The sequence below is a fragment of the Spermophilus citellus genome (genome assembly GCF_964194105.1).
Source record: "Spermophilus citellus genome assembly, chromosome: 10".
Lineage (NCBI taxonomy): Eukaryota > Metazoa > Chordata > Mammalia > Rodentia > Sciuridae > Spermophilus > Spermophilus citellus.
In genome coordinates this window covers 94,886,567-94,906,016 of record NC_138197.1, presented here as the reverse complement: position 1 = coordinate 94,906,016, position 19,450 = coordinate 94,886,567, and the positions used below count along the sequence as shown (strand labels likewise).

Here is a 19,450-nt window from a genome sequence, read left to right as displayed (position 1 = left end):
TTCTCAGCACCACATAAAAATAAAAAAAATAAAGATATTGTGTCCACTTAAAACTAAAAATGAATATTAAAAAAAAAAAAACTGGTCACAGTGGCACATGCCCATAATCCCAGTAATGCAGGAGGCTGAGACAGGAGAATTCCAAATTCAAGGCCATCCTTGGCAACTTAGTGAGATCCTGTCTCAAAAATAAATTAAAAAGAAAGGTAAAAAATAAAAGGTTTTGGGTGTAATTCAGTAGTAGAGCACCCTAGGGCTCAATCCACAGTAACAATAAAATAAAATAGACATTGGGCTGAGTTTGGCCTGTGGTCTACATTGTGATGACCCCTGGTCTAGTCCAGGACTGAGGACTGTCCAACAGAAATGTAAAGTACAGGGGCTGGGGATGTGGCTCAAGCGGTAGCGCACTCGCCTGGCATGCGTGCGGCCCGGGTTCGATCACAGCACCACATACAAATAAAGATGTTGTGTCCGCAGAAAAACTAAAAAAATAAAAATATAAAAAAGAAAAAGAAATGTAAAGTACATTAAAATTTTAATATAATTTAAAAATTTTCAGGAGCTATGTTTTTTTAAAAAAAGGAAAAAGGAACCAATGAAATTAACTTTAACAATATATTTTTAGCCCCATATATCCAAAATATTAACATTTCAATGTATAATTTATATCAAAAATTACTAATTAAATATCTTTAATTATTTGTGTTCTCTGAAATCTAAGTGGATTTTACACTTCTAGTATATCTTAATACAGACTAGCACATTTCAAAACTTCAATAGTCCATGTGGTTAGTGGCTACTATATTGGATAGGACAGCTCTAGACTGCGCTATTTCTAGTTCCTCACCTTCTTCCCTTCTTCTAGGTCTACCCATTCCTTCCACTCACCAGGCCTAGTCCAGTATCATTATTCCTTTCCCCACATTTAAGCTATTCAAGGGGATTGCTCTGGGGCTATCATGGCCTTCATCACTGCAAGATCCATAGAACAGTGTGGAAGTCTATGGGATGAGGTTGTAGGGTGTCCCAGGAGAAAGAACTAGCAATCCACTTTCTGAAAGTCAGGCAGATATGTGTGCAGACTGATAAATCCAGTAACTTTTGAGATTTCCTATCAGGAGTTCTAGAACCTCCTCTTTATTTTTCCTTCCTTATTTGGAGCATATCAATTAGTTCTGGAGTTCCTCTTCTCTCTCTGTCTTTGCTTCTTTGTATCTCTCAGAACACACACACACACGCACACACACACACAGGCAAAATATGTCTTCCATGTAAATGGGGTTATACATTGACAAAAACATCATACCTCAAAAATTCATGTAATACATCTAACCTACTGAACACCATAGCTTAGCAACAAAGTATGATGTAGAATATCTGTTGTTTCACCTAGTGATCACATGGGTAGCTGGGAACTGAGACTCCCTACTGCTGCCCAGCATCCAGACAGAGTGTAGTACTTCATACTGCTAGCCCAGGAAAAGATCAAAATTCAAAATTCCTAGTATGGTTTACATGGAATACTCAGGCTTTTATGCCATCATAAAGTTGAAAAATCATAAACCATCATAAGTCAGGGACCATCTGTATTATTGTTATACTGCCTGACCAAAAGAATACTAGTTCTTGAAGACTAAACCATCCAATAAATTTGTAAAGAGGAAGAGTAACATTTCCCCCCAACTGCCCCTTAATTTGTAATGCTGCCTCACTCACTTTAGAATCAAAGATTTATGATGAATTATAGAGCAGTATAAATTCCTTTCCTTCATCTTTTTACCTCCCATTCTCCAGTTTCACTTGCCTGGGTTTGCTGAGAAGCAGACTCATCACTGAGCCACATACTTCTTATGGCCATACCCCTGGTTGCATGAAGACACATCTGGAAACTTGTGAAGGTCCAGCTGAATTTTTAGGTCATGGCTGTATCAGCTTGGATGGGGCCAGACAGCTGCAACAGAGACCCCAACTACAGCATCCTAAACAGTAGAGAGTTTGTGTCTCACCATATAACCATCATAAAGAAGGTAGCCTAGGTCTAAAAGGCAGCTTTATTCTGTGAGACTATTTAGGAACCTTTTCGTTATGTTGTTTATCACCTCATGGGGCTTGTCTTCCTCTGCATTGTTGAAGACTGCTAGCCACCAAACCACTCTGTATGATATAGCTGGAAAAACAGTGGGAACATGGAGCAGGCATTTGAAATGCTTTAAAATTGAACCCTAGAAGCAGCACACATAATTTCTGCTCATACTCTATTGGCAAGACTTATGTGTCAGCTTTTAGTTACTGTAACAAAATACTTGAGAATAAAACAACTTAAAGGAGGAACAATTTATTTCTACTCATGCTTTCAGAGATTTTAGTCCATAGTTGCTTGGTCCCATTGCTGTGGGTTGTTGTGAGGCACAACATCGTGACAGGTAGCCTGAGTTATGCCATTCAAAGGTACTTTGACTAGAACCCCACCTCCTGAAATTTCTAAACCTACTAATAATCCCTTAAGCTATTAATTCATCAATGGATGAATCCACTGGTGAGATTAGAGCCCTTGTGATCCAATCACTTCCCCAAGGACCCACCTCTGAGTACTGCTGCATTGAGATCAACACATGAACTTTTGAGGGACATTTTAGATCCAAATTGTAATAGCTTAGCAACACATACATCTCAATGTGTGAAAGGCTAAGGAATGTTGTCTAAGAAGACAATCATGTACCCAGGAAGGAGGAAGAGGAGAGTGAATTTTGGTGGGTAAATAATAAACTCTGTCAAAGGGTATTTTTCCCAGGCTGACTGGGCTGTGGTTGTATGGGGATAATTCTTCCAATTTCAACTATATCATCTTATTTAGTAATTTTAACAGTCCTATAGAATAAATATTATTATTTCCACTTCATAGACAAGGAAATTGATATCCTAGGTTATTTTACTTTCATAGAATAGTACTTTTTAAAAATAGTACATTCTTCCTTTTACTATACTATATATAAGGCATATATAACAATATATCCTCAATTAGATTATACAATTGTATCCCCAGCATTACAAAATTCAGCATCTAAACATAGCAATTGTTTAGCAAAATTTTGTCAAGTGAATGAATGCATGAATGACGAACGTGTATTTATGCACAGACATTAGATACTGAATATCAAACTCCAATTCAGGATACACATGACCTTCTCCTGGGGTCCTAATTTTATAGGATGACTCACAGAACTCAGGGAAGCATTTTCTTACATTCACAAGTTTATTAGATTATTAAAGGATATAATAAGAGGATGCAGATGAATAGCCAAAGACATATGTGAAGTAAGGTCTGGCAGAAGGGGAGCAGAACATCCTTTTCCAGGCAGCCATCTTGGGGGCCACTCCAGTGTGATGTCAGTTTGGAATCTCTCCAATCCTATAGTTCAGGGGTATCTTTGGAGGCTTCCCCATATTGGCACCAACTCAACTGTAGCCCCTCTTCCTTCCTGGAGTATGGGGCAGTAGACCTAAAGTTCCAAGTTTCTAATCATGGCTGGGACTTTCTTAGTGACCAATTTCTATTGAGAAACTCACAGAGTGACATCATTAGAGCAAGTGATAGTCTTGTCACCCAGGAAATTCTAAGGGATTAGGAACTGTCAGGTACTAGGATCAAAGACCAAATATCAGAACAAAAGATTCTTCCAGCACCCCAATTGCTTAGAAAATTATAGGGGGTCTTAGCAGCTGCGTGCTAGGAACTGGGGAAGAAAAACAAAAATTATATATTTCTTAGCATAAATCACAATATCATAAGGGGTATCAAAGATGGCTACTAATTTCTTAAATAACGCTGAGTCATGGGATTTTTGTTTAGTTAGGTCATCAGTTTAGCATTAACAAAAACACCAAATCAATAAAAAAATCTAATTTCTTTTTTTTTGGGGGGGGTACTGGGGATTGAACTCAGGGGTATTTGACCACTGAGCCACATCCCCCACCCTATTTTGTATTTTATTAGAGACAGGGTCTCACTGACTTTCTTAGTGCCTCACAATTGCTGAAGCTGGCTTTGAACTTTTGATCCTCCTGCCTCAGCCTCCTGAACCGCTGGTATTACAGGCATGCGCCACCATAGCCGGCAAAAAATCTAACTTCTTAATGGTTCAGTAAAAGCAGGTAGGGTCAGTCCTTAGACCTAGGGAAAAAAAAAAAGAAAGTAGCCAACACTGAATGTCGTATGTGGTATGCATTTTGTTGTCTTCCAAAATGTTATTAGGTAAATAGCATATAATTTTTACTTATTCAGAATGAGATTCAGAAAGATTAGGTAGGAAGTGGAGGACTATGGGATTTCAATCTCTACCAGCTGGCTTCCAAAGCATCTTCTTATAAAATGTAAATATTCAGAAAAATAATCTGATTTTCCTATTTAAAAGTACTGAAATAGTAGTTTCATCCCAAATACTAACTGTATCACAATTCATTTGTGAAATATCTCATTTGATCCTCTAGGTGGTATACAGGCAAGACTTGCTAAACTGGTTTGACAGTGAGACTACTAGGATAGGAAGAGTGGGTTGGTAACATTGTTGTAGCCATGTTCTACCTTCTCCTGAATCTTTTTTTTTTTTTTTTTGAGTGGGGGGGGGGGCGGCTATTTCATTGTTGCCTCTACTCAAAGAATTAATTTTAATTATTTTATCTCATTTAACCATAAACCTCTGAGGCATAGCCTCCCAGATTAGTATGAAAATCACTGTTCTAAAATCACAATGATTTGTCTGGAGCACAGGTTTAGTTCTGTACTAGCCATGGGAATGTGACCCTGGGGATAAAAGAAACTGTGAAGGAGATGAGGCACAGGGAGCGCTACCAAACCTCCTCCATGTCCCTGGTGTTAAGGACTTCCTCAACCAGTAAAACCTGCTTTAATTTTCCCCTCTCAATTGTTTAACTCTAGGGCAGATGGAGTAAGTGATTGGGGAGTTTGGGGAAAAGAACTGGGCAGGCAAAGCCCAGTCTCTTTTTGGGTTCCTTTTTCTTCAGAACCATTCTACATTCTGCCTTACCAGGATAGTGATGGGCTTGTATTAGTAAGAGAAGTCTTAGCAAGTCCAGCCCTCTGCACCTATAAAGCCATGTTCTCCAACCTGCCTTATCTGTAAGAAAGATGATAATTGGATCTCTATTTGTCTGCCTCCTGATTGCTCTCTCAACTAGTTCCAAACTCAGGGAAAATGGACTTTATGTACTGGTTACCTTGGAACTCGAGAAGATTGGTTTTTGTTCACATGTTGTTTGTTTTTATTTTTTAACCTTCCTTGCTGATAGAAGTGTCTTAAATTAACTATAAAGTTGTGTCTAAGTTACAAATAAATTTTGATGTGTGAGTCGAGTGTTAACCTGTGGATGTGAAAAATTTTTCTATGTAATTATACACCTAAGTAGGTATTACTTTCTCACAAAAATCAGTTTTTGTTATAGGTGGTTCTGACAAATTTCTGTATTTTGGACATTTCAAAATGCCCTAAGAGAAATGGAATGATAATTGTTATGCTAATAAGATGTCACTAAAGTTGGAAAAATGGAAGTAAAATACTTTTAAATTTCGAGTCATCAAAGTAATTAGCAGTAAAATGTGTTAGCTGAATTTTAGATACAAGAAAGTCATAAAAATTTGTTCTTTGAACTCCTACTATTTCTTCTCAACTAAGGAAGACCCATTCCCCTTCCTCATTTGCATCTCAAACACTGCTGTCCTTTACTATCCTCTTACTCCAGGTCTTCCCTCCTGGCTCTTCCTGTGTTGTTAATGATATAAATGCTGGGCTCCTGGTCCTCATATTTGTCTCTTAATTGAAACCTTTTCCATGGGCAGCTTTATCAACTATGTGCTGAAGATTTCTAGATCTCTCCTTTACTCCCAAATTATTTACCTGAATCACATATTCGGTTTCTAATTGCTAGAGACTTGGCTTCTAACTGCAAATGCAACATGTCCAGAATTGAACTCATTTTATGCACTCTATCTTCCAAATTGGAAGATTCATATCAAAATCTGCTTTTCCAACTTTTCTTTAAAACTTGGAAAATCTGATAATATTGACTCTGTGACTACAATTGGATCTGAGGAGTAGCTACCCCCTTAAAAAGAGGCCTATGGGATTGGGGATGTGCCATGTAGTAGAGCACTTGCCTAACATGGGTAAGGCCCTAGGTTCAATCCCTCACATCCTGTTGTTCACAATGTTTACCAATTCCCACTATTGTACACACCTGGTTGAATTCTCAGTATGTTTCCAGTCTAGCCCTGTAGGTGTTAGGGTTTGTGATCATCTATCTAGGCCATACTAGACCATTTGTTGAATTAAGAAATGAATCAAAACAAAAACAAGTAGTATCATTCCTTTCTGTTAAGACTGAAATTACTGGATTTTACTGAATTCACAAGTTACTAAAACTGATTACAACTTTGTGTAAGTTACTAAGCCTTTCTGTACCTCAGTTAATTATCTATAAATAAAGATATTACTAGTAACTACTTCACAGGGTTATTGTGAGAGCTAAAATGTATAGGTGACAGAACAGTGCCCAGCACGTAGTAAACTATGGTGTTTGTGGCTTCAACTTCTACTGTTTTAGTTACTGTTTTATGGATTTTTTAAAAACATACCTCCCCCAAATATTTCTAAAAGAGATGATTTCATAAGATTTAAAAACTTAAGAGTTAACCTGGCTCATCCAGGTTAACTCAAGTTTTTAAGAATACATCTTTAATTGTGTGAAATTTTCATTACTAAGAAGTGAAAAACCTAGTTATTGAAAGAAAAATGAAGACTGGCATGGTGGCTCACACCTGTAATCCCAGCTACTTGGGAGGCTAAGGAAAGAGGATCATAAGTTCAAGGCCAACCTAGGCAACTTAGACTCTCAGAATAAAAGATAAAAAGGATTGGGGACAGTTCAGTGGTTACTCTTAGTTTCAATCCTTAGAACTGCTAAATAAATAGTGATACTTCTAACAAAGGTGTGGTCTTGACACCCGAAAGTATGAGGATGAATAGGCCCAAAATGGATTGATAGACACTTGATACCAACTCCTTTCATGATGACTTGGCCAAAGTTTGTCTGTGAAATTCGTGCCCAGGTAAAGGCAGGCATCATTATTTGTGCAGTTCTGTGTTTTCCACATGACCTTGAACAGCTAGATCCCATCTTCTTCCCTATGGCTGGTGTTGTTGTTGTGTGTGTGGGGGGGAGGGGTGCTGACCAGGAATGCCTGATCTATTGTCGCAAAATATGTTCTTATTTCTCTTTCAATATTTGTTTTCAGTGTCACTTCTGCACAGTCTTCTCTGATGGCCTGACCCTTATTTTAAGCAATTACACTGAGTTATAATGTTTGTTTACATCACATGCTCATTTCTCTTGAAATGAATTCCTTGAATCCTAGGACTACATCTTATCCATTTAAATGGAAAGGATGTAGTTTCATGCAGAGATTCTGATGCTAAGATCCTTGTAATTCAGTCTGGCTCTGCCACTATCAGGCCGTGTGAACTTCAATTTCCTCATCTATGATAAAGAGATAGTAAGAGAATATTTATGCAATGATTTTTATATAATTATGAATTCATGAATATTTGTTTACTTCTTTGGGTTATAATCCAACATTATTATTATTTTGTTGATGAAACTGCTCCAGCTCTTTCAGATGGCTCCTGTGTCCTTTTGACAAGCTTCCATCTCTCTCTCCTCTCTCTCCTCTTGCCCTAATTTTTTATTTCTAACACTATAAAATGTTCCAGACTCACCTGGTATTTTCGCCTCCTTTAACTGGCAAATAGTATTTAGAAGACAAGATTTATGTGCTGAGTATGCTTCTTGTTATGAGTGTACCAATGCTTCTAGGCTTAGTGGACAGAACTAGGAAATGGGTATAGGTTTATTAAGTTATATATAGATACATATCTCTATCACTCCAACAATCATCTATCTGTCTATAAACATAAATTTGTACTAATATCTCTGACTCAATCTAGTACCACAGGGTACCCCTGTATATTTGTGACATTTTCTAGGATAGTGAAGGGCCTGGCTCCCGATATCTACAATTGTTTACTTATTTGCTTGACCCTAATACTATGGGTTGAATTATGTCACCCTAAAACTCATGTGTTGAAATCCTAATCCCCAGTACCTCATAATTTGACTTCATTTGGAGATAGAGTCTTTATTATAGAGATAACCTAGTTAAAATGAGATAATTATAGTGGGCCCTAATCCTACTGATATCCTTATCAAAAAGGAATTTTGACACAGACACACATATAAAGGGAAAAGATGACCATCTACCAGCCAAAGAGGGAGGCCTGATACAGATCCTTCCCTCATAGCCCCCTGAAGGGACCAACTAGTTGTTCACAACTCGATTTCAGATTTCTCGCCTCTAGATCTATGCAGAAAATAAATTACAGTTGCTTAAGTCCCCAGTTTAGTATTTTGTTATAGTAGCCCTAGCAAACCAATACAGATGTCCTAGTATACCTATAAAGTTAATTCATATTTTCTAATGCTTACCTAATGAGATATTTACCAACTATAATAGGATGTTTACATATAGCTCTTTTTGCCTCTATCCAATGAACATCCAAACTTTATTTTCCAAAGTCAACTTCCTTTTCACTTACCCCTTCAATAAAATATACATTTGTAATATACTTAATTTGTCAGTCTATTTCCATCCTATAATTCTCCAATATCTGGTTGATTTTTTAAAATTCCAAAACAGCAAATAGATTTTGACAAACATAAAGTTATGTTCTCTACTACCTATAGAATATGAAACAATTTCATTACTTTAAAAAGTCCCTTCTGCAACCCTTCTGGAGTCAGTTCTTCACCTCTCCCCCAACCTCTGCCAATAGAAGTTTTCTATCCCTAGAGGTTTGCCTTTTCCATGTATTATATAAACAAAATCATAATATATAGGCTGGCTTCTTTCACTTAGCAAAACTTAATTGAGATCCATCCATGTTGTTGAGTGAATTAGTATCTCATTCCTTTTAATTGTTGATTAGTATCCCATGGTATGGATATACTACTGCTTATCAATTTACCTGTAGAAAGACATTTTCATTTTTGATTTTGGCAGTTAATAAAAAAACTGCTATCAACATTCATGTCCTGTTATTATTGTTTCGTTGTGTGTGTGTGTGTGTGTGTGTGTGTGTATACATCTTTTCAACTCACTTGGCTAGGAGTAAAATTATTGGTTCACATGGTGAATGTATATTCAACTTCATAAGAAACTGCCAAACTGTCTTCTAAAGTGACTGGATTATTTTGCATTCCCCCCCCCCCCCCCCCCCCCCCGTAATGAATTAGAGTTCCCATTGTATTACGTCTTTTCCAACATTTTGTACCAGTAAGCTTTTTTTCCCCCAATTTGAGCAATTCATTTTAAAGATTCATCTGTGTAGTATTAACCATTTTACATTCAGTTTTCTGATACTTAATACTATATGATGTACATCCACCACATTTTACTATCAATTCTCCCAATAATGTGCACTCTAATCATCTTCAAATTATACCATATAACTTGTTTTTGTAATTCATTATGATCTCAAAGATGTTCATTTTTTACCTTTTGGTACTGGTCATTGAACCCAGGACTTTATACATGCTAAGTGCACATTCTAATACTGAGCTACACCCCAAGCCCCTAACCTTCTTTTTTATTAACAAGTTGCTAATTAGCCATGAAATTGGTGAGGCTTCCTGGAATGAGATAACATTCCAGGCTAACATCTCAATTTTATCTCAGAAATTCTATCACTATAAAGGTTATGGAAAGTTTAGTTCATTTTAATATGCTAATTATCTTGCATTGGGCATAGCTTTAATTAGAATATAACACTTTTTTTGAGGGGTGGGGGGGCAGTACCAGGATTGAACACAGGGGCACTAGGCCACTGAGCTACATCCCCAGCCCTGTTCTATATTTTATTTAGAGACTGGATCTCACTAGGTTGCTTAGTGATTCGTTGTTTCTGAGGCTGGCTTTGAACTCTCCATCCTCCTGCCTCAGCCTCCTGAGCCACTGGGATTACAGGCAAGTGCCACCACTCCCAACAGAATGTAACACTCTTGAGGCTCCTATTGAAATGAGTCAGTGCCATATACTATTGAGCATGGGTCTATCTTGTTCATGTATAGTGGGTTCTTCCTGAAGTGCCATTACCCATGCCATCACAATCTTTGTTGGCTTTATATCAATATTGAGTAGGGAAGAAGTCTAGAAAAACAAGATAATCATGTATGAAAAACCAAAAGAAACAAGTAAACCAAGGCATCTGTAGAGCGGGGAAAAGAACCAATTTCATTAAGATTGGGGGGTACCCAGAAAAAGCTGGGTACTTTAATGGAACACATAATTACTAAATGTGAGGATTCATATAGAAGATTCTAGGCAGTCTGAAGCAACATTTAGAGAAGAGGTTCTCAAACTTTTCCCTTTACACTCTTAAAAATTGAGAATTCCGAAGAATTTTTATGTGCATTATAATTATATTTATCATATTAGAAATTAACATTTAGAAAATTTGAAGTTTTTCAATTCAAAACAATAATAAAGCAATCAATGGCAACAAGGAAAAATCTTCTGTATGAAATACAACAAAACGAGTGGCATTGTTGTTTCACATTTCTGTAAAGCTCTTTCATATATGGTTTTACAGCAGATGACTGGATTCTCCTGTCTGCTTCTATTTCAATGTTTCCTTGTCACATGTCGGGGAGCCTCTGGAAAACTCTGCCATAGGCTTGAGAGAGTGTGAGTGTAAATGGTAAACAATGTCCTATGAATACTGTTTACCAATGTCCTAGTATTATTATAGAAATAGTTCTGACCGTCCTCTTTGAAGGACCTGGGGACACTCAGTCTACACTTTGAGAACCACTGAAAGTTATTAGACAATCCAATGTCAACTGAAAATTAGCCAAGAGGTTTTGTAAGTTAGGATTTACATAGGGTTTACTTTTTTTAGAAAGATGACACAGCGGACATACTGAATGGTCTCATTATAAAGTAAGCTGAGAACACATGCTAATTTCATCCATCAAATGATAAGCAGAAATACGGGACTGCTCATTAGGTAAGAGAGAGAGACGAAGGGCACCCCTAGAAGGCGTGGACACACTCTAAGGACAAGTAAAACCGGCAGAAGATGCCGCCAAAGTAGTCAGGAGGAAAGAACGGTAGTTCTTAGGTGAGGAAGGAAAATGGTTTCCAGAGGCCTGGGAGTTGAAGGAATTAGGCCAGGACAGGCATGGGAACCAAGAAGAGATCAACGTCAAGGGCAGCGCGAGCGCAGCGTTGGGCTGCTGGCCACCATCCTCATTGCCTACACCCCCTCGCCCCCCAAGGTGGGCCAGGGGTAAGACGTGAGGGTCAGGGCCCTGCCCGACTACGAATGGGGTTACGGTTTCTTTTTCAGCGAAGCCAGGAGAGGGAGGCGGATAGACCGTGGCGGGAACCCAAGGAGCCCAAGCTGGACGCTGAGGAAGAGCCCACCCCGCTGGTTGGAGACCTCCGCAGAGGAAGGACGGTTCTGTTACTAGGCAACCAGGCCCGGGCCCGCCTCCCGCCCGTGTTGCCAGGAGACGACGAGGCCTGGGGGAGGGCGGCGGAGCGGGCCCTACGTGCTGACGCTAATTGTATATGAGCGCGAGCGGCGGGCTCTCGGGTCTTTTTTAGCGCCATCTGCTCTCGGCGCCGCCTCCCGCTCCTCCAGTCTCCGCTGCCTCCCTGAGTCACTGCCTGCGCAGCTCCGATCGCCTGGCTCCCCGTACTAGCTGCCGGTAACGGATGGGGGCCTGAAAGGGAACGGGGAACGTGGAGTTGGTCGGGTGGCCTTCACGGAGGGGAGGGACGGTGGAGCGAGAGCAGTGGCTGCTGGCTGCCCTGGGCCTCGGGGTCGTCAGGTGAGGCCGGAGTGGTCTGCGGAGTCTGGACACGGCAGCCTGAGAGGGGCCCAGGACCGACCGGTGCTTTTTTCAGGGGCCGCTGAGGAGACGCGGGGGGTCGGCGCGCCCTGCCGTGCCTAAGGTTTCTCGGGGCCCCACCGGCTTCTGCGCGCGGACGGGAGCGAGGCCGCGGCGACGCCCGGGTATTTTAGAGGAGTCGGCTGCCGCGCGGCAAGGAGCGGGAGGCGCTGGGAATGCGGGCCGGGCCAGTGTGGAGCCCGCCACCTCGACGCCTCTGTCTTTCCCCCGAAAGTAATACCCCGAGGGAGGTCGCTGGGGGATGGAAAGAACCGGGAAGGCTGCGAATTCCGACGGGAGGGAGGGAGGGGCCGCTGAGGGACCAGGCCCGAGGCAGGGGGGCGGGGAGGCTGCGGGGCTCTCCGCCCATTGGGGGCGGTGGCCGCGCGGGGCGGGGAAACCCCCGGCGGCTTCCTTCGACACGTGGTGAGGGGGCTGCGTGGCCGCCTCCTGGCCAAGATTGGAGACCCTTGCAGCGGGTGGGAGTGTGTGTGTGGGGGGGTGCTATTCTTACTTTCAGTGAAAGTTGTAGAGTTGGTAGGGTATGAAAAGGAATGATGAGCTCATAAGTCCCCGTCCCCTGGGTTTCCAACTCTTAACTGTTTCTCTTTGGTCTTAAATCTTTTTTATTGGTACAGAGGAAATTTCGAATGTTAGCTGATACACTGCCAGGATTTTATGCGTGTAAAGCGCTTATTTTAGCTGTTATTAACAAAAGATAGTATCGTGTGTCCCAGATACAGTTAGAACTTAAGATAGGAAGGTGGGTGTCTACACCCACCTTTGTTTTTGAGGAGTGGGGAAGGGGAAGGATTGATCCTCATCTATCTAAACCTTTAAACGTTTCTAAGACGATAAAGGGTTTGGCTTGTTATAGTTTAGATTCTCACAGGCTTTCCGACATTATTTCCTTTAATGAGGTTCCCAGAATAGGATACTTCACTAGCTATTTTTAAGGTGAATGGGGTGGCGGGTTAATATAAACTGACCAACCCAAGTGAGTACCTGCTACCTTGTCAATGTGCCCCATTTCAGTAAAAATCTCTTGGCAATTAAAGGAGGCGGCCACTGAGGTCCTGTGGGGGAGGGCTAGTACAAAGGATCACTCAAGCAGGCACAGGCTGTCCTCAAGGAGTCCCTGGTTTAAACTATTACTGGTCTGATGAGTTCCAGAAACACTATACTTTGAAAATCTCAGAATTTAAATCGGTTGCAAATTTTCAGGAGAGGTGTAAAAGAAAATTTGCTATTTTTGAAAATACCATCAAAACATCTTTTGAAAGTAGTGTCTGTGTCCTCTTTTTTTTTTTGCATGCTGGGGATTGAACCCAGGGTTTTGTGCATGGTAGGCAAGAGTTCCACCCCTGAGCTACACCCCCAGCCCATGTCCTGTTTTCTTGTCAGCTTAGATTAATGCGCCTTATCTTAGAAGTAATAGTTCTACCTTTAGATAAGAGAAAAATCATACACATATATGTAATTTATTTAAAACTGGAGGAAATGAGGTTTTCAGTGCTCTTTAGGGATTTTAGTGTCTCAAGCTTGTTTGAAGTTGCTAAAGTGGAAATACATGTTCTAAATCTAAACCGTGCAGTTGTACTTTTAAGACTGGAGCTAACATAAGCAGGTGTACTTAGAAGACTTAATCTTTTGTGATTTTAAAATGTTCTTTTCAAGCCAGTTGTTGGTTAAAGTAATGAAATGAGAAACTTCACCATACTTGTGTGCAAATCTTTGTAAATTTTATCTATTGTGAAATATCTGCTTTTTATATTATACCCATTAATTGAATGAATTACTAAGTTAATACTAAATGAGGCACATGACTGTCCTTACACAAGGTTTTTTTTTTTTTTTTTTTGGTACACTCCTAGCAGAAGTAATGTGATCTAAATGCCATAGCTTATTTTATTATTCAATTTGCCCATATTGGCCCCAGGTGATTAATTTGATTATAAATTCTTAAAATATTCCAAAACAAGTGGTCTTTCTATAGAAGGGGCTAAAAGAAGCAGAATGCTTGATTTATAAAGGTCTGAGGATGTCAAAACAAAATTTTGTTACTTTAGTATTTTGCTTGGTTGTAAATTCTCAATATAATTAAAAGATTAAAGAATGAGCCCCTCATTTTCTCCAGTATAGTGGAGTCCTAAGGTTTAATCAAACCTGAAATCATTTGTAGATTTGGCTAATACTTTGAGTAAATATTTAAGTCCCATTTAAACTCATTTCATCTGAATAAGAGTGGTGGTTAGAAGGTGGGAATAGTTGCTTTACATCTCTCTTTGTTAAGTTTTTCAGTGCATCAACAGCATTAGAGCACATTACTGGTGTCATGGAAAGTGGCTTCTGTACCTTCCTTGAGTTACCAATTCTGCCATTTATTGCTGCCTATTTGAATACTTTGCTTGCTGCAAAGTTTGTGCCTGTTGATAGCCACCCTCTCCCCCAACGTGGCCTGTGATAATCATTTTTTAAAATAAAGTAAGAATACAAAAGTACAATGGAAAAATAATAAAACAGCAGTTACAGGGTGATTATTCAAGCCTTGTTTTAAAATTCTTTTGTGAGTATTTCACATTTGGTGCTCTTAAAGGTAGGTAGTACTAATATTTTAACAAGGAAACAGTATGTCATGGTTAAAGAAACTATCCAGGGTTACATAACTGAGCAATCAATGATGACTTAAAATGAGGTGATTTTTGTAGTGGTTTTTGAAGGATGTCCCTTAAACTGTTCTGCTATATTTTGGATTCTCCAGTGCTCTAGGGAAAAGCTACAGCATTGTATAGTTATGAGGTGTTCTTCCATGTAGTTGGGCCATATGTACGCAAGTTATGTATGCTGCACTACATGTAACTTTGGAAGTACCATGAGGATAAATTTTGTAAGTAGAGGATGAGTTTTGACCAAGTGTCCTGGGTCCTAGGATGTTTCCCTGTTATTGGATTAGATGATACTCTATAGATATTTTTGGACAGAAGATAACAGTGTTCTCAATTAGGAATTCATTTTGCTTGGGAGTCTAATACAAAGTTCTCGGTTGACTATTGATAGCACTGAAATGAAGAAACTGAGTGTAAAAAAATAAGCTGTTTAAGCTGAGGGGTTGTGTTGTAGCCAAATGCAGTGCTATCTAAAAATTTTTGCTTAAAGTTCATTTGGAATGAGGTCTGAGGTAAAGGGAAAACTATATCCTGGGGTATTATTGTTTCCTTCTTTGGCTTTAAACCATTTTTGTTTTTTAGTGATTGGCTGTTTCATCATGAAGTAGTCATTTTTTGTAAAGGAATAATGATTTAGTTTAGTGAATAATCTATGTAACAGGCTGATTGGAAAGTACCCAGGTTTTTAGAATAGTGGAATGGGCTTTTGTTTTCAAAGTCAGGTTTTAAAACCTAACTACTTCAGGATTGTGTTGCTAAGCAAGGCACTTAATATTTTATTTCCAAAGTAGGAGGAAAGCCTATAATTCCTTACAGAGTGGCCAAATGTGTTTTCATAAATGTTGGCTTTCTTCGTATTCATTGATAGTATGGGCAATTTACTCAGAATAAGGATTACCAGAATGGTAAGAAGTTGGTAGTAGGTGTCTGGACATCTGGTTATTAAAAAGACCACAAAATGATCAGGTTTTGTGGCCTGATTTAGTCAATGGCCTGTCTTCTAATGAAAGATTTTCTTCATATTAGAATTTTCAAGATTAAGATTTACTTTCAGGAATACTGTTTGGAATCACCATGCCTTTCCATTAAGATCTTCTGTACATTATATATTGGATTATAAATTGAACCATTTTGGAAAAAGTGGCCTTTTTATATTTAGTAATACTCTTGAAGTTTGTTTTTTTCTGATGTTAATATATTAGGTTCATACTGAGTTTTGAAACTAGATGATGAATTTCTTATCCATAGAAGGACACTGAATTTTCTTGAAGGCAGTCTTAGGAAATTTTTTTTCTTTTGTGTACTGGGGATTGAACCCAGTGGTGCTCTACTACCAAGCTACATCCCCAGCCTCCTTTTTAAAAAAAATTGTGAGAGGGTCTTGCTAAGTCACCAAGAATGGAGTCGATCTGGGTGATTCTCCCACCTCAGTGTCCTAAGTCACTGGGATCAAGGTGTGACCCCATGCATGGCCTTAGAATCTTTGATAGGAACATTTACTTTTACATTTAATGTAATTACTCTGAAGTTTACAGGAGTATTTTACTTTTCTTTATTTTTTGGTACTGAAAATTGAACCCAGGGACATTTTACCACTAACCTCTACCCCAGCCCTTTTTATTTTTTTATTTTGAGACAGAGTCTTCCTACCTTGATTAGGCTGGCCTAGAATTTGGAATCCTCCTGCCTCAGCCTGTGGAGTTGCTGGGATTACTGATGTGCAGTACTGTGCCCAACTTTTCAGGTTTATTTTAAAAGCGTGTGTTTTCATTACTTTATTTTGGAAGTTATATATGCTGTTTTCTAATCTTTTGGTAGTCATTCTGGAAATTACTATTTGCATACTTACCAAACATTGGAGTGCTTATTCACATCACTGACTTCAAATAGTGTGATAATTTTAATGTTTTAACACTCACAATGGTAATTTTATTTCTTTCAAAATCCTTATTTAGCTGGACATAGTGGTGTGTGCCTATAGTCATAGTGCTAGGGAGGCTGAGGCAGGAAGATTGCTTGAGCCCAAGAGTTTTGAGCCTGGGAACCTAATGGGTCCTCATCTCTAAAACAGACACAATCTTCATGTAGATATACACAGATAATCTTTTTTCCTTAATGTATTTTCAAGTATCCATCTGGAATCACTTGCCTTCTATATGAAGATTATACTACAGAATATTTCGTGATAGTGCTTGGAGGGAGGTATTGTTAAGTGAAGTATTTGCTTTGTTTTCATTCTTATAGATTACTTTGTTTGCATATAGTATTGTAAGATCATCAGTTATTTTCAGAAAGTTGTGAATTCTATTATCTTTTGGTATCTGATATTGAAGAGAAGCCAGCTGTCAGCTATGCCTTTGAAATTAATCTTTTGTGTACTTTCTTAGGTGACTTCTTTGTCTTTGGGATCTTGCTTTTTTACTTATTTATCTAAGTATGGTTTTCTTTTTTATTTATCTTGAGTAGAATTGATAAAACTCCCTGAATCTGTGAGTTGGTGTCTGTTTCATCAGTTCTGGAAAGTGCTTAGCTATTAATTTGTTCATGTATTGTATCCTATCCTATCTTTTCCTCCTAGAACTTGAAGTTTTTTTTTTTTTTTTCTTCCCTATGAGAGATTGAACTCAAGGTACTTAATTAACCACTGAGCCACATCCTCAGCCCTTTTTATTATTTGGGACAGGATCTCACCAAGTTGCTTAGGGCCTTGCTAAGCTGCTGATAAACTTGGTGATCTTCCTGCCTCATCCTTTCAAGCCTCTGTTATTACAGGCATGAAATCTTTTTTAGACTTTGTTATATCCTAAAATGTCTTTTCATTTCAGTACTTCCATTCTTTAGTCTCTTGCTCTGTTTTAGAATAGTTCTTCTTTGCTTTCTTTAGCTCGCTTAATTCTCAATTTTGTTTAATCTACTAAGGCAACCCTTTTAATTTGGTATATTAAGTTCTTTTCCAAATCTGCTGTTAACTTAATACATGTCTATTTCTTGCAGATACTGTTTTTTCTTCCTTTCCTCTTTCTTCCTTTCCAATGAACCCATAGTCTTGCACATGCCAGGCAAGCACTTGATTCTGGAACTATACCTACAGTTCCCGATACTATATTTTTAGACTTAGTAAGACTGGTTGTTTTTTGGCCTTCGTCTACAGTTTGTTTATTGTCTAATTGACAATAATACTTAAGTCTTTGTAGGGCTGGTTTCTGTTGTATTCCTTTAGGTTGTTCTGGTTGCCTTTGGAAATTACTTGTATGAATTATTAGAGATCTAGAATGCAGGTGCTTTTGATAAGCAAGTGCCTGTGAGTATACTGCCAGGATACTTGACGCTATCTTGGAGTTTGGAGCAGCAACACAGATGAAATGAATTTGGGCCATTTGTTTAAGAGAGTTGGCTTATAATCTCTGAAGACATAGCACTTTGGGGTTGCTGCTTATTTTCAGAAAGTTATTATAAAGATTCCTCATAGGATAGGCTCAAAATTTTGATTTCAAATTAAAACCAGAGTTCATATTTGCTGATAATGGCAGTTGACCTCAGGGCAAAAGTATTTTCCTATTTTACCTTCATTTTTTGACCAGTAGTAATTCTGTATTATATTATTAATGTTTCAGTGCTATTAAGATTTTAATAAATTTGTTCTTTGCTTTTAATTATTTTTTATTGGCAGTATTAATCTGCATAATATAGCTTGTCATTATCAGGAATGAAAAGTTTTTCACAGATTTTGGAGTGCAGTTTTATGTCCAACATTGTTTGATATAATGTTAACCATATTAAAAAAAGCAATGTAGGTATTAATATAAACCTGTATTTTTCAGTGTAATCTGATTATCTGAGCCACCTGCCTCAGAAGCTGCAAGGGGTAGGGGTTAAAAATGAAGATTTTGGCGGGGGTGGGGCACTCCATTGGACCTACTGGTTTTTTTCTTCTTTTAACTTTTAATTTTAGGTTTACAAGAAATTTTTAAACATAGGTCAGAGAGTTTCTGTATGCCCCTTTCCCATTTTCTCCTAATATTAGTATCTTAAAGTTACCATGGTATATTTGTCAAGACTAAAATAATCTATTTTTTTTAACTATCATCCCAGCTTATTATTTTGGAGAACTGTTCAATGGTATAATTAAAAATGGATTAGATGAAAATAGCATGTGTTCTTTAGAGTAATTACCAGGTATCAAACTCTGGTTAAAGTTTTAACATGGATTTGTTCCTTGAATTTTTTTTTTTGTAATAGGATGAAAACATTTTTAAATGCTGATAAAAATATAAAGCTGTACATATGAGTGGACTATATTCCTTGAAATAAATTCAATCCAATGAGGGAATTTTTTTTAACTTTTTATATATGATGAAATGAAGCCAGAAGTTGTTTCCCTGTTGATTGCTTCAACGGTAGTGTAAACCATAATGATTTAACTGAAATTAGGCCCAGTTTTATGAATGTACACAAGCAAAAAATCTAATTTTCCTGAATGGGCAGTTTGGATCTTCATTAAAAAGTTCTATTTCAAAAGTTCAGAATCTAGAGATATTGCTGAAAACTGGACATTGAAGGTAGTTCTGTGAACATGTTAAAATGGCCTAAAAATTTAAATCGGAAATTCTGAGTTTTTCCCCATATATTTTTCCATATTCCAATTGCTAGGTTTATTAGACAATATGTTAATGTTTCCAACCCAGGAAATTGAAAAATATTACTGATTTATGTAAACTTCTTCACTGGAAAACCAAGTAATCCAAAATGGAAAAATA

The 19,450-nt window shown here is 38.3% G+C and overlaps 1 protein-coding gene across 4 annotated transcripts in view; it reads left to right on the top strand.

Moving 5' to 3' along the window:
• Positions 1 to 11,691: 11,691 nt before the first annotated feature.
• Positions 11,692 to 19,450, top strand: part of NAP1L1 (nucleosome assembly protein 1 like 1) — a 32,845-nt gene continuing 25,086 nt past the window's right edge. For 2 of the 4 annotated variants that reach the window (XM_081311222.1, XM_081311223.1), the window contains exon 1: positions 11,692 to 11,844. The gene's annotated coding sequence lies outside the window, so the exon portion shown is untranslated. The remainder of the gene's footprint in view (positions 11,845 to 19,450) is intronic. The other 2 variants (XM_081311224.1, XM_081311221.1) reach the window with 1 other exon arrangement.